This window comes from Falco rusticolus, chromosome 1, assembly GCF_015220075.1.
Source record: "Falco rusticolus isolate bFalRus1 chromosome 1, bFalRus1.pri, whole genome shotgun sequence".
Lineage (NCBI taxonomy): Eukaryota > Metazoa > Chordata > Aves > Falconiformes > Falconidae > Falco > Falco rusticolus.
In genome coordinates, this window is record NC_051187.1 from 72,294,244 (window position 1) to 72,310,679 (window position 16,436).

Sequence of the window (16,436 nt, forward strand, 5' to 3'; positions counted from 1 at the left end):
GTTTTAGCTTCACAGCAGATTTTTATGACACCGTAGGAAGGTGTATGCTCGTTTTTTGAAGAAGATCAGAAAATTAATCTCATTCTTTTTGTGAGGTTATTGCACCAATAATAGATCTCCATATCAGAAGCAGGAAACTGAGAAACTACTGTATAGCACTAGAAGTGCAGTCTTAAGTAAAAAAAAAAAAAAAAAAATGTACATATCTTTCTCTTGGTAAGAATTGTGAGACCACAGCTGCTCTATTTCTCATCTGTTTTACTTCCTTAAGAGATCAACCCTAGATAGTGAGTCAGCTAGCCAGCAAAGATGGTTAAGAAAGGAATAAACTAAATAAGGATTTATTTTTTTTAATTAACCACTGGCTATTCTGAGCAAGAAATATTCCAAGTACTTGCTGACCCTGTTTTGTTTTAAAAAAAAAAAAAAAACAATGAAAACCAACAAAACAGCACCACCATCACCACCCCTCCCTGCAAAAAAAAAAACCCAAACAAAACCAAAAAAAATAAACCCCAGAAAAAACCCGAACAAACCCCTAAACAGGTATATTTGAGGTGATTGAGATGGGACGGGTCTAATAGTTACTTTTGATGGTGATTCTGCCTTAATTCTTCTAAGCATGTATGTAATGATCTATTCCAAACTTTTCATAGGCTTGCATAAGATCTTTTTTTGGGGGGGGAGGGGGGAGAAGTGCTGTAATATTTTTTTTTTTTAACTTTTCCCCCCCTCCTCCTCCCCCAACCAGAGTGACAGAGGCTTGTAAGGTGGAGGAGATGATTACTTTTTACAGCTAAGCACCTGTTGAGCAAAAATTTTTGAGTATGTCATCCTGATGTGCAGAATAAGTATGATTTCTGTTAGTACACACTGCCTAAGTTAAAGGTTCTTCATTGTCTTTTATCTGGCTTTGAAGCCAAAATTATGGGGTCCTGTAAGAGCATCATTAAAATTGACCATGAATAAAACTGGAGAGAGACTTGAGCCTTTCATTCAGTTTTTTTTTTTTCAGTGCACTCGTTTTAAGTGTGCAGTTCGAGGGTCTGCCTGAGATTTAATGAATGCAACTTGGTCTCCTCCTGGACAGTTTTTTCCTTTATAGATTTCCTTGTATATATGAAAATAATGTAAAAGAAACAGTATGAAACAACACAGATATGCGACAAAGACACCCTTCTAATGGCATAGTAAATCTGCAGTGTGAGTGGATGCTCAGGCTAATGCGACAGCTGTGTGAAGGTCAGCAGTGCTGGCGGAGGGGTTAGCTAAGCAGGATGCTGAAAGGCAGAGAGTGCTAGAGAAGCCAAGTTGGCATGGCTGAGTGCCTTGTCACATGATGTGGTAAACTGTGTGCCTTGCCCTAGCATGGTGGGTATCAGGGATGCTCTTAAGACGAAGCACCCTGTTGTGTGCAACATAAGCTGGAAAGTACAGGAGAAAATCAGGAGGGGTTGCAGAGAATTGTGCAGTGATAACAGTGTTCAGAATAGGGATGAGTAACTGAAGTCATTTACTGGGAGAGTTTGTACTTCGGGCACAGGTAATAATGCTTTGTAAAAAAAAAAGGATCTGACACGCAAATTCAGATTATACTTGAGTTTTGCAGTACAATTCTAATAACCTGCTTTCATTCAGGCGCGGTTACAAGCTAAGGCTGAGTGTGACTCCATTTTAATTGGTCCTGGTTTAGCTTATGTTTTGTGAAATTACTGTCTTAATGGTGGGCAAGTACATCTCTTGGGAAGTGTGGACAAAGGACTACCTTGTTGGGAAAACGGGCTCTGTTTTGTGGAGCACTTGAGTTGAACAGAATGATGTAATACTTTAACATAATCTTGTGAGAAGGTCTATTGCATTTCTGTTTGTGTCCCTGTTTCTTCTGTCGCGACTCGTCCTGTTTTGCTGGGTTTGACCTGTTAATGTATGTGCAGAACAGGAGATGGAGAGAGAATAACTAAAGAGCATGCTTTGCGCCCTGGAGGGGGAAGGATGACTGAAGCTGCCTCCATATCCCATGGGTATGATATGTGGTAAAGTGACTGGATCTCCTGCATTATTCATTGCCATGGGCTTCTGCTGTGACGTGGGTGTTTATCACATGAATAGTTGTGCTGTGGGTTGCTGCATAAAAGGTGTGTGTGACCTGAATACTCATCACCCACAGGTCTTTCTCTAAGTGACAGATAAAACCTGGTCTCAAGTATGGTATGTCTGCTAAGAAGTCGAATCATCTGGAGATGTTTTTTACTCCGACAGCTTGTGGAGGAACATCTTTAGTTGCTTCAAACCCTCATGGTTGGTCTCTGTCACATGTATCAGTATGAATTGCCAGGCTATCAATTCCTTCCTTAAAATGTGATGCCTGTGTGAAAATAAGTTTTATTAACATTTGTTTGGAAAATTATTCAGCTAGCTAAGTTGCACCCCATCGTGCTAAGAATAAGATTTTTTGGAGAGAAATTCCAGGCTGCTTTGTTCTCAAATACTGATTCAAGTTTGTTTATTTCTGCTTTTAATTTTTTTTTTTTTTAATTCTTTTTAACTCAGCTGGTTGAGTGTTTTCAAAGCACACTTGTGTTTTGCTGCTGAAGTGCTAGCAGCAAATTGTGCATTGGGCTTTTGTGAGCTCTAAAGCTTGGGTCAGGAGGGATGAGCAAACACAAGGTACAGCTTGATTGCCATCCACTGGGGGAAAACATGCTGCAGTGTTATTTGGACTGTACTTAAAGAGTTGCTGTTGAGCGATATGTACCCCTATATGTCAATTGTGCTGCACTTTTGGCATAATAACCCAGAAACAGTCAGCCTCAGCCCAAGTGTCTGCTCAATTTGCTAATAGCAGCTACTTGTCAGGTTCATGCTGCAAGTCATGATAGCAGTGATGCTGAAAGCTGGAGAGAAGGGGTAGACTTAGGGACAGAAAAAAGGAACACAAGGCTTAGTTGCACTGCTTGAGTGATGCTTCATGCACTGCAGACCGCCTGCCCTGGAGCGTGGGAGCTGTGTTCAGGATGTTTCTGTACTCACTTCCATTGGCTTTTGCACATTGGATGTATGTCTGCTGAGACCTAGCACCAGAACAGCATGTGTCTTACTGGAACAGCTCCTTGACCTGGCTTGCTGATTCACCTTAGAATCATCATAGAATCATTTAGTTTGGAAAAGACCTTTGAGATCATCAAGTCTAACTGTTAACCCAGGACTGCCAAGTCCATCACTAAACCATGTCCCTAAGCACCGCATCTACTTGATATTTAAATACCCGCAGGGCTGGTGATTCCAACATCTCCCTGGGCAGCCTGTTCCAATGCTTGACCACCCTTCCGGTGAAGAAATTTTTCCGAATATCCAATGTAAACCTCCCCTGGCTCAACTTGAGGCCGTTTCCACTTGTCCTGTCACTTGTTACCTGGGGGAAGAGACTGACCCCCACCTCGCGATAGCCCCCTTTCAGGGAGTTGTAGAGAGCAGGAAGAACCCCCTGATCCTCCTCCTCAACACCCCCAGTTCCCTCAGCTGCTTCTCATCAGACTTGTGCTCCAGCCCCTTCACCAGCTTTGTTGCCCGTCTCTGGACACGCTGCAGCACCTCTGTGACCCTCTTGCAGCGAGGGGCCCAAAGCTGAACGCAGGATTTGAGGTGGGGCCTCGCCAGTGGTGAGTACAGGAGGACAGTCACTGCCCAGGTCGTGCTGGGCACAGTGTTTTGGATACAAGCCAGGATGCTGTTGGCCGCCTTGGCCCCCTGGGCACACTGCCGGCTCATGCTCAGCCAGCCGTCAACCAGCACCCCCAGGTCCTTTCCCTCCAGGCAGCTTTCCAGCCGCTCTGCCCCAAGCCCGTAGCGTTACGGGGGTTGTTGTGGCCCAAGTGCAGGAGCCGGCACGGGGCCTTGTTGAGCCTCATACGCTGGCCTTGGCCCATGGATCCAGCCTGTCCAGCTCCCTGTGTGGAGCAGACCCTTCCTACCCTGAAGGAGATGAATGTTCCCCCCTTCAGCTTGGTGTCCTCTGCAGACCGACTGAGGGTGCGCTTGATCCCCTTGTCCAGATGGTTGATAAGGGTATTGAACAGGGCTGGTGGCCCCACTTGTGACTGGTGACCTTAGGAAGCTGAAAATACTCAGCAGTGGATGTGCCAAGTCCACAGGCTCTAAGGGTAGGGTATTTCCGTAAGATTTTTTACTGGTAGGATATTATGATTTACGTGTAACTATAGAAGGACAACACAATCAAAATGGGTTTTTTGGGGTGCACAATCTGACAGGACCAGGTGAGCGGGAGCTGGTGCTGAGCAGTGGGAGATGTTAGCCTCTCTGAGGCTGAACATGAATTCTGCTTCAGCGTCAACCAGTGCTTTTCTTCTGCTTTGGTGTCTGTGCAGCAATACTCAGCAAGCAGTAAGACTTGAGAAAAGCAGCCAGGGGACCAGTGTAACAAACACCCTGTGGTGTTTGGGAGCAGTCACTGGTGACATGGAGGCCTGTGCTGATAATTTGAGGGCGATGGTGGTGAGGATTTGCTAAAATGAAAATACAGATTTGGTCCAGACTGGCGTGACAGGAAATTTTCTTACCTCTTCTCCCTACCCCACTCCTCCCCTGCCCAGCCCTTTCTGTGCAAAACTTTAAAAGGAAAAACAAACCCCACCTTCCAATATCCACATTGGACATTTCTAATAAAAAGAATCACTGAAATGAAGGGGGCAGACTTGGGTATCACTCATAAATATGAAGACTTTCTCTCCTCACAGTGTCTTTTGTAGTGATCCCTTGATCAGTGCATGTTGTGGGGAGGCAGAAGCCCCCTGTCCACATTCCTTGTTGGCCCAGGAGGGCCCAACCAATCTTCTGTCCTTTCCGTAAGGGTATCCAGAATATGCTTTTTAACCTGGAAGGGGAAGAGTGGGACCCCTCCTTTAAATAATACATAACCAAATCTCATCAGTTTTTTGGACTTCTCGGAGTTCATAAAACATGCATTTCAGTGTTTTAGCCACTAATTGTGAAAGAAATACTTCTTCCCTTCAAAATTTTGTGCTTCAAGATTTTGGGAAGGCAAAATGCCATCTAAGTAAGTGATGCTATTTTTCTGTTGGCCTGCTAGGGCGGTAAGTGAATTAATGTGTAAGATGCTTTCTTCTGTGTGTTTGGCAAAAACTGCTGTCAAAGAAAGTAAGATGCAGACACAGAAAGGTAGATGCTAGAAACATCAGAGGATTCTTGAGGCAGGAGAGCAGCCTTCTCCACCCTGTTTTTAATGAGTCTTTTACCTGTCATTATGTTGTAAGAATATCATAATTTGTTGGTTTGTTTTTTCTTTTAAACTATTTCCAGAGTCGTGCCCCTAGAAACCTCAGAACAAAACTCAGCTTCTCCTTTTCTCCTCCTTTCGGAAACCAGCCGCAGCAGCCTGGGTTCTCAGGGTGCTTGTATGAGGCTCACCAGGAGGCTGTCTGATGGAGTGGAGTTAGAAATTGGTAGTGTTCTTTCTTGAAGGAAAGAGAAAAATTTGTCCCTAAAATAGATGACCATGCTGTACTTATTAATTATCGATGTTATGCTAGACTACTACTTTCTTCCATTTTTAAATTGGAGGGAGAGGTAGAAATTTTAATGGAGGAGTATGTGAGATCCTGTGATTCCTGCTTAAAAAGCAATTTAAGGCAGAGTCCTCAGTCTGATAATGTAAATGCAGCATGCGGACGTGTCTGTGTGTGCTTAGAGAAAACTGCAGTATGAAAATTGTAGCCAGTTTCATACCGATACCAATTCACTCATCTCTTTATGATGAATACTGTACATATGTAATATCTTCAACCTCATGCATGAGTTCATAACTGTGCTTCCATTTTAAAAGCACAATAATTTGGAAATCTCTAGTTACTTTTCTCAGAGCCACCAGTTCCCTGCCGACTTTCGTGTTACTGATTTTATACCCTTCTACCCTGCCCAACACAGGCAGGCTTGCAGGCTGTTAGCAATATATAGCCATTACTATAAAGGGTACAGGAGGAGGGCTTCAGCGTGATGTAATCCTTATATTTGTATTCCTTGAAGCAAATAGTTGGGTTTATTTTCCTACAAAACAAGCTTTTGGTGTGAAGAAGTAGAAGACTATCTTGCTCTCCTTGGAGGGACGCGCCACCCCAAAGCCCAGGCTGTCTGCTGTCTTCTGGGACCATCCAAGAAGCACTTGCCCCGTGGGCAAGGGGGAAGAGTTGGGGAATATTTTTTATTTTTTGGTGTCAGTTTTTAGATTAAGTGGATTTAAATCACAGTAGCTCTGTTTAAGTCAGCAGAAGCACCTGAGAACCTCACTGGTGCAGTTTTTTACTGATTTAAAGGCAAGAACAGAAATGCAATGTTATTGCTGAGGAACACACTATTTATATGGTGTGTGCTTCATGAAAAATGTTACTGAAGTATAAAACCTATTTTGGTGCTGAATGACTCCAGTTGAAATTTGGCAATTGGAAACCTGCCTCTTTCATATTTAACTTAAACCTTGAAGTTCCTTACCAAGAGCAAGGAGTTTGGAAGGGAGAGCAATCAAACCTGCAAACCTCCTTAGCTCTTGGCAGGAAGCCACCAGGCACAAGCACAGGCTGCAGCAGAGCAGAAGGAAAAAAGCTGCAGTGATTCCTAGCTTGGTAAATTCGTGCAAAACCTCAAGAAAGTAACTTTGGTCTGAGTTTGGACATTGCAAGTCTGTAGGGAGTCTATCAGGTAGATGTTTGTCTCTGTTTTGAGAAATGACAGAAGCTTTTGTTCTAGCATCTCAGCAGGGTGATTTTTGTTATTTCTAACGGTAATTCTGTGATGCGCCCAAGATCAGGTTGCACGCTGGCATCTGTCAGTTCATTTGTTTCTGAGGCTAGCTGAGGACTGGATCTCAGGTCTGTGTCCCATGAAAATCCAAGTACCTAGGAATGTCAAGCCTACTTTAAGTATTTATTGCCCTGTCTTTGCAAAAGATGGGAATAGGGACTATTTAATTTTTCAAACTTGCACCTAGTATAACCTCACCCAGCCAGTTTATTTCATTAATTGTAACAGTATGTTCCTACTTTGTCATCTGTGGGCGTTAAACATTTGGTAATTCATTTTCTAAGAAGGGTATCAGTGCCTGCATGCTATCTGCCTTCCATTTTACTGCTTTTAATGAAGTCCTAAATGAATTATTCTAGATTGCATAGATCTGGGAGATTGAGCTTGCTGCAGTGTTGGCTGGCTGAGCTTTTCTTTGTAATATTTTTATAAATAGAAAGAAAAAAAATTCCTCTCTTCAAATCTGAGTCGTTTTCAAGTCTGCCAATTTTCAAGGCAGGCAACATAGTAAAAATGTGGGTGGGGAGGTGGACATGTTCAGCAGGATACAAAGGAAGGGAAGACAGGGTGGGGAGAGATTCTCATCTGGGAAATAGAAAATGTTGGGTGTGCAGTAGCACAGTTTTAGGCATTTGTCATCAGTGTTAACATCCCTTTAGATCAGAGGTCAGATGTCTCTTGTTGAAACTTTGTTTTTCAGTTTTCTATCTGCTGTTTTGTTGGAGAGTTTGGTCATTCTTACCTTTGAGACCTCTATTTTGTGTTTTGGCCTTTCCCCTGATCCCAGAACTGGCAGCTGATCGCATTTTAGTTTGGATTGAAAAATTGTCCTGTTTCAGACATAAAATACTTTTTGAGCTGCTGTCTATTTTTTTAATTGAATTAATTACGGTATCTGTTGCAGTTACACTGGACATGGTTTAGAACAAATTAGGTTTCATATGTAGGTTGAAGAGGGTTAATTATAAAAATGGCTGTGCCAGCACAGATGCATCTGTGTTTATCTTGGGAAGAAACCCCTTAAGTTATTTGGAAAAAGCTAGCATGTATGCCCAGTCTGTGGAGAAGTTTGGGGTCTTAACATTTAACCCAGAAAGTTTCGTTTATATAAAACCTGTGAATCTCAGACAGAAGGAGATCTCTAGTTTTTTGGCTTTACTGGTATGAAGGTGTTAACACAAAGTGTGTTTTCTCTCTCTTCCTCTTTTTTTCTTTTCTGTCTCTTTGAATGCTGAAATCTGATCATCTGATACAAAAGCCCAAAATGTGTGTGCTAGTTGGGCTAGAATATTAATGAGCATTGTTCTCTTTTCCTCCTGCCCTCTTGAAGAGGTTTTTTTAAAAGTAAAGTTTCATTATTGAAATGAAAATGAGTATATTTTCTTGATTTCTTCAAAAAGCTTTAGATTTAAAAATATTTTTCATCTGGCATATAAAAACGTCTATTTTCAAGTTTCCAAATTACAAATATGTTTTTTAACAAGAACATTTTTAGCTCACTTGAATGATCTGTTCTTAGTACTTTCTAGGATTTATAGTTCTTGGATTTCTGTTAGAATAAGGACAGGAAAAAATAAATCTCTCTTTTAAAACGGAGTATAGTTTGACTTGATTTACTTGGGTTTTAGCTTTAAGAAAGAAAAAAATACTCTTAAACTCTGCAGCAGATGAGCTTTGTATCTTCAGTTTTCCATATTTATTTTCTCCAGATGGGAGAACAAATATAAAGTTGACTAATATCTTCAATCCTAGAACATAGTTGACTGACAGATCTGCTGCCATTGATGGAGTATGTTCTGATGGGGAGATAACCTTGATTCTGTCACTGTGTGGCAACAATCCCGATACATTTTTCAGTACCAAACCCCATAGCATTAATGTAATCATTTATGAAGGGGTTGAACAGTTAGGGAATGACTGTGATGCAGCATACAGACTTTACAAAAAATAAATTATATATTTGATATCTACAGAACACAAGCATAATTGAAAGGATGATTTTTCACTTTATTTTCTAAACTAGGTTATGAATTTGCTGTTTAGTGGGGACTTTTTCCTGCTTTTTTCTAACCTGGGGCTCATCTCTATCATCTAAGTTAATTTTCTTCATGATATTCAGTGTTAATGCATGGGGAAAACCACAGGTCTGTAATGCAGTGCAGAGAGAGAATTTAAAGCATGCTTTGCAGCGTCTCTTACATGCCCAAGCTGTCATAGTCTAACAGCAGCTTGCAGCACCTACCTGCTGTGGGAAGATCCCTGCTCTGTAATATAGGGATCCTCTGTTCTGCTTGTACTTCTCCTGTGTGTGTGTTGTTGAATGCAGATGGTTTTTAAGGATTTAAATGGAAGGTGCCTTTTTGGGTTAGTCAGTTGTGCTCATCTGATTCCCAGACTCCTGCCGGCTTGCTGGCTCCCACTGCCACAGAGGGTAGCTGTGTAGGTTTCTTCTGGTAGCCTGCAACCTGCACCTTTGTGAGCTCAGTGGTGTTCATCAATCCCTCCTTGACTCTTCATAAATGAAAGCTGTAATACATGACTTGTTTTTGTTTTGCAGCTTGCCTGATTTCTGTAGCGACCTGAGGGGGTGCTGGCGCCCAGGACTCCAGGACTTGGTGCTCTGGTACAGGCTTTCCACCAACGAGCTGGGGAGAGTAAGTAACCTGCTCCATGTCTGGGGATCCTATGGGCTGGGGGGTGCTTCTTTCTGCACTTCTTTTGGCCCACATCGCAAACACTGAGGTCTTGGATTTCTCCCAGCATAGAGGCTGGAGGTACCCATATTTCTATGCAGCATTTATATTATTTTTTTATCATGATGTTTGTTAACAAAGTTGCTGCAGCTCTTCTGTACTCCAGCAAGAGAAGTTCTTGGTTTATCCATTCTTGCAGATTAGCTGTGTTTGTACAACAAACTGCCACAACTTACTCTGCCACCTCGTGAGAAAAGGCAGTATGCAGCAGAGGTGTTTGATGGTAGTGCTGTTCCATTGTGGTGTCAGTAATACTGTCTGTTAATGAGGACACCCGTGTTGGATTTCAGTGGTCTGTGCAGAAGTGCAGTCTCCTGCAGTGTGTTGAAATGGTTCTGTGTGGGTCTTGGAGTGGGAGGGAGGCGCACAGCAGCAGCTGCTTTGTGGCACCAGCTGAGGCCATCTATGTGGGGGAATCATCTGGTGGCACGCTCCCCAGCAGCATCTGCTGCTGTGGCTTTCCCTTCCTTCTCATGTGACCTTACAAGCTGGGGACATACTTCCCAGTACCTGGCAAGCCAGGGGGCTTCTCATCTTTGGAAATAAGATACGTGAGAAGTCTGGTGTTGTGTACCCACAAAGAAAGTGCTGTTAGCTGGAAGGTTTGGGCTAAGCATGCCTGTAGGTTTGCCTGTGCTGCACTAGCAGAGCCCTGGGGAGGAACTGCACTGTTTGCTGCCAGAGGCAGGAAGTTTCCCCATCAGGATTGCTGTTCCACCTTCCTGACATGCAGCCAGCGCTTTTCTGGGCTTTTGCTGTGATCCTGTTAAGGGTGTTATTTTAGACAGTCCTAACTGGTGGAGATGAGCTGGTAGAGCTTTCAGATGTATGCCAGCCTCGTAGCCACTATGCAGATCTTGTGCATGCCTCAAGTTCTTGCTTTACTTGTGGGGTGCACAGCTGCAGACTTTTACCCTGTGAGTTTCCTCTTTAGCTGGTTAGTTAAAATGTAGAGAGGAGATAAATGCTGCTACCTAGCTGAGGCAATGATTTAGAAAATGATCTGTTGTGCTGCATGTTGTTTTTCCCAGAGAGTTCCTTATTTACAAAGGACTTCCCATCCTGAAAAATTTCAGAGGTTTTTTGGGTTTTTCAGCCTGCACCCCCCTCCATAAAGCTACACTGTGGTGAAATATTTCTTACTGAAGTAGTGTGTAAGTGCTCTTGCTGTCCAGAGAAATTTTATGTATCAGTAAAGGAGTTTCATAATTTCTCTTTAAATAAGATTCCAGTCTCTTCCTTGGGGAAGAAGCTGTTGGGTTGGGGACCTTCACCTTAATAGGACCAGTCACCCTCATTCATCTTATTCCTTTTTTCAGCCATGTCTGGTTCTCTCAAAGGCCTGTCCATCAAAGCATGTTTAGATGAATTCCTTGCTGCATGATGCCTGGCTAGCCTCTGTTCCACTGTCAGGAAGCACTCTGCCAGGGCATGGTGCAGCCATTGGCCTGGTGTTAGCTAGGTGTCTTGCAGGCAGCTTTGTGAGGCCATCCTTGATAATCTTTAATCAGCATTCTCATGGCAGACTGCTTTGATGCCAAGCTGAGGGGAGTAGGGCTTCAGTCATTGTTTAATGCAGTTGAAACTCCTCACCCCAGCTGCTCAGGGCGGATACAGCTTGCCAGATCCTAGACTTTCAAATTAAAAGGAAAGGTTACTCATTTTGTGTTAACTGTGGGTTTTGGAGGTAACAGAGTTGGTGTGGGTTCAACTGCCTGAGCAGCTATTGCTGCTTTTCAGAGTCTTTCAGCAAGCCTTGCAGACAAGGCATGGGTGTTATGCTCACAGTGGAATCAGTGCTAACCCCATTGTCTCTGAGATCACAGGTGCTGTATCATAGACTAATTATTTTCCAGATTTCACTGAATTAACATGTTTAACATGTCTACAGAGTACATTTTGAAGGTGGAAGTCCATGCCAAGAAACAAACTGCGTGGATGCAGCAATAGCTCAGGCTTGTCCTTCAGACCATACCAGCATCTTCCACCACACCCCAGTGGGATCTCTGCTGCTAATAAGAATTTTCATGGCTGTTGCGGTATTTCTGCTGAGACAGTAATTTCTGTAGTGTGTGTGTCTCTCTGTTAGGAGTTGAACCAGAATCAACAACTTGTTTCATAGGCCAGTGGAAAACCCATGGTTGCTCTCACCTCAGGATATACTTGCATTGGTGAACCCCTCTGCATTGGTGAACCCTCCTCAGTTAAACAGTTTCTTACTAAGAGTCATTTAAAACTGTTGGCTACAAAGCAGTGAGGTTGGTTGAACCTGAACTTCAGGTCTAAGTGTGGCCCAAAAGACACAAATTGTGCGATACCTTGTAAGGAACCTATAGGAAATCAGTTTAATGGGTCTCATTCTAACTGACCTCAATTCAGCCTGTTTTGGTGCTGAGATCATGTATTGTACTTGTTGCTTGGCAAATACGGTTGCAGTACCTCCATGGTAGCTCCTCATTAGCATGCTGCATCCCTCTCTGTGGCTCAGCAGAGGCTATCAGAAGGTTGTTGCTACCTTATGGTTGCTTAAGACTGGAGAGACTAGCTGCTTGTTTGTGCAAGATGTGATTCACAAGATCAGGCTAATTCTCTGGTGCCTGATTTGGTTAATAATAGTAATAGGTTGTGAAGGAAACCCTGGAGGAACTTCTCAAATTGCAGCAGGTAAATGGAATAGCCTGTGCTTCTGCTCCCAGTGCTGTCATCTTTCATCATCACCTTTTGCCACTGGTAACAGCAGCAGAAGATGTAGTACTGGGCAGTGTAGGACACGGTTCGGCCTTTTTTACTACCTTAGTATATCACACTTTCAAAAAGAAATTAAGTTCTTGCTATACTGATAGCAATTGTCCTTGCAAACCAAGGACACAGCTCTTGCCTTGGGGGAGGGTGTTGTGGAGAGGAGAAACCTGACAAGAAATAACTGAATCTTAGCTGGTTGTTTGTCTTGAGCTGGTAGTTTATTGTCCCCAGACTCATCTTATTTGTCAAAAAATCGAAAATGGTATCATGAGGTAGAAATTAATCATATTTCAGAAAATGTTAAATAAAATTGCTTTTTTAATAGACGATTGCAATATTTAATGTGATTATTCATGGCTCAGGATTAGGAAGCATCAGCAACAACATGAAACTATTCTGATTATTCTGACAGACATTTAATTATTTAAAAAACTTTTTTTCCCTAAGAATTAAGTTCTTTCATCAAGAAAGTGGAACTCTTACGTGATAACTGCAGATAACGAACCATATCTTGACTTGTGACTCAGTTAATAGATCATTCTTTTTGAATGCTGAGAATCCTTTCCACTGCACTGTTATATTGCAGGATAACATGGCACAAGGCATGTCAGTTTGGGAACAATTTACACTATATTGCAGCAGTTGTCAATACAGTATGGATTGTGAATGGAAGGGGAAGGAGGGACCCAGGAATATGCTTATATTATTCTAAATGCATGTCTTCGTTAGATTCGAGGAAAGAATCAAAAAGCCCTAATGAGAGCCTGTCTCACAACTACTGTTTATGCAAGTGATTGTGGTGACCGACACTAATATAAAACCGGATTCAGATGCAAGGTGGGTCATATCTGTACATCATTCAACATGTAGAAAGACTGACCGGAGTTTTGTCTCAGTATGCTAGGCATGGGTCTCAAATACTCTTCTAGTTAAATAAAACTACACATCCTATGTTAGCTGGTGTGGCTGTCTCTTATAGCCATTGTTTTTGAGGGAAGGTGAGGCTAAACAAGTACTTTGAGAGAAACACCAATATAATTCTCAGTGTAATTGCTACTGAACTGTTTTCAGAAATATTTCAGTATGATGCTGCTACGTTAATCATGAGGTTTTGTTATAAAGCTATAAAGGTAGTTTGTGTAGCTTCCTTCTGGAAAGACATACAAAACTCCTGGCTTTTAAATTTGTTATTACCTGATCTTAAAGTAATATTTTTTTCCTGTGATACTGCAGAAATTATTCTTTCCAACATTTCTTCATTTACTAAAATGCGGAGGGGTTTTGTATGGCTGATGAACAACTGTTTAATCCATAGATGTATTATATGAGAGTTCTCTGTATCAAATGGCACTGCCATAAAACCTGCCAAAAGTGGAAACAAAGGAGAAATTTGTGTACTCTTATTTGGATAATACAGCATTGTTGTCCATATGAGTTAGTTCCTCATGACTTTCAATTTATTTTTCCTTCATACCCCTGTGGTGAAAAAACAAAGAAAAAACCCCCAAACCAAACCAACAAAACCCCACCCAGAGGGCTGAATTGTTTTCTTGTCAAAAATGTAAATTAGTTGCTTACTTCCTATAAATAAGATTCTAGTCCTTCCTTCAGTTCAGCAGCAAAGGAAATTACTGCTTATGCAACTAGAACTGTAGCTGCTGTCTGGTTTATGGTCAATTGAGACATTCAGCACTTGGTAACTGTACCTAGAAGGGTCACATCTTAGATGTTTGGGTTTTGGGGTTGGGTATTTCTATCTGGTGGCATTGTTTGGGTGGGGTTTTTTTTGGTTGTTGTTGAGTTTTTTTGGTTTGGGTATTATTATTTTTTTTACTTGGTACCCTGGATATTCTTGTTATTCACTAACCATGTCGTTTTATAACTCTGCTGGATTTTTGTCCAGTGGTGGTGATTTAGATTCTCATTAACCTCTAAGCGAATTCCACAGAAAAACTGTCAATGGTGTGTTTTGTGGTTTTTTTTTTAATTTTTTAAAAAATCACATCAAAGTACCTCCTGTTCAGGTGCTTACCCCCATCATATTACACAATTCTTAATTTTTGAGATGATTTTGTTAGATGATTTGATACCCTTTTGGAAGGCCGTTCTTGGACTACCTTTTATTGATGTTAGGTATGTTGTAATTTCCAGCCTAAATTTAGCAGTAACTGGTTTACATGCACTCATTTGTTGTGCCAACATTACACTTTAAAGTTTTGTTGGTTCTGTCAGCCTTTGTTTAGCTGTAAGCCAAACCGTTAATATCCTTGTCGAAGACAGAAATCTGGTACCTTGGTTATCATCCAATTTCCTGTGTTTTCCATTAATCCCTGGTGTGTGAGAGACCAGATGCCTTTGGGCTGTTTCAGATGAGGTCTGGGCATTACCTCACACGATGGTGTCAGTGTTTTCCTAGCTCTGCGGGAAAGGCTGTAACCAGACAATGTATTTGCCTTCCGCCATGCATGCAGATCCGTGGAAGCTCTGAGCAGGTCAGTACTTCGCTAGTGTAGCTGGATCTCTTTTCTTCCATCACATCCAAACATTTGCATCACAGCCAAACACTGACAGCAGAATTTCTTAGTGATTCCCTGAGTGAATGACCTTGTGCTCTGTGTTACTTGGTTACATTTCTACTATGCTCCTTAGCACCCAATTTTCCTTTAGGTGAGTCTTTCTCTTTGCAGCAGAGTCCAAATTTTGTGTCACCAGCAGATTTCACTAACTTTTGTGACAAGATCATTAATGATCATATTAACTGAAATTACTTTTTCTAATCTGATACTTTCCCCTCTTTGGTTTAGTTTGTATTTTGCCTTCCTTCTTACTGTGTCAGAAGGAGAAGTTCCCAGTTTGCTTCCACTGAACCATTTACTCGAACCTTTCTTTATTTTCCCTCTTGTTAAGTCCTATGAGGTAAACAGTTTGTGCTTCCCTCAGTGCATCAAAGCTCCTGGACAATAGCTTTGATAATTGTCCATTCCTGAAGTCTTCCTGGTTTTGCAGTCTCTGAAAAATACTTGAAGCAGCTTGTCTGGGCTGTTGAAGTTTGTATACAGCATCTGAGATCAAAATCAAGCATGGAGGAAGCCTGTGTTAGTGTCTTACAGCCTTCCGTTGCCACAGGGAAAATAACATTTTGTTAAAGTACCCATTTGCTTCAGCGCCGTTCCTCTGCTGTGAACTGTAAATTGTATTTTAGCTGGTTGTCCAGTGGTCAAGAAGCAGACACACACACACAAATACAAATTTATATAAAGCTTGATATATTTAGATATAAACCATATATTTATATAATAAATATAGGGCTGTGTATGTATTTTTTATCTATCTCTGTGTATATATAAAAAAATAAATGATAGGGTGAACTTTTTTAGAAGAATCTCTACCTTGAAGTTACAAAATCAACCCGCACTGCATTGGCTACCACTGGGTCCCCAAGGAGCCGCAACAGCTAATGCTGTGACTGTTGCATTGCAGACTGGGGATATAATGCACTTCGGTTAAATAAAAATAGGAAACTGATGACGGGAGGAATGAGTAATAAGATATGTACAGAATTGTTGTGATTTTCTTTTGGTATTTTGCTTTCAAGATAGAAAGAGTGAAGACTGCTTAGGACAGCAATAAGGAAAGTCATACAAGGTATCTGCTGGTGGTGGAACAACTGTGGAAGGATCTGTTAGAGAAGTATCAGTGCAGTGTGTTTCTTTTGCTTTACAATTCTCTTTTGTCCTCGCACCCTGGAAGCCAGCTTTATCTTATGCTCAACTTGTCTTTTGAGAGTTTTCTAGTAACCATAGGAGTTAGAAACAGCCTTGGCTTGAAATCCTGGTCTACTGGCAGTTTGGAGGGTACTGCTGTGCTTATTGATCCAGCGGAATGGTGAAACAATAGGCAGTGTGGATTAGATCATTTAGATGTAAACTGGCAAGGTGGGTAAACTGGGAATTTGTGTCTTGAGTAATAAAATGAAGTCATTCTCTTAAATTGTTTCAGTACTTAATGGAGGATACCAACAAGGTGAAGAAGGTGGTGGCTTTGTTTTTGTTTTTCTGTCTGAACAGCTGGCGAACATCTTTGGTTTAGCAGATATATCAGTTTGGAGAG

General features: G+C 41.8%; 1 protein-coding gene across 12 annotated transcripts in view; it reads left to right on the top strand.

The window, feature by feature from the left end:
• APBB2 (amyloid beta precursor protein binding family B member 2) overlaps positions 1–16,436 on the top strand; it is a 189,705-nt gene that overhangs the window by 53,146 nt on the left and 120,123 nt on the right. For all 12 annotated transcript variants that reach the window (XM_037384246.1, XM_037384274.1, XM_037384255.1 and 9 more), the window contains exon 2: positions 9,389–9,485. The gene's annotated coding sequence lies outside the window, so the exon portion shown is untranslated. The remainder of the gene's footprint in view (positions 1–9,388; positions 9,486–16,436) is intronic.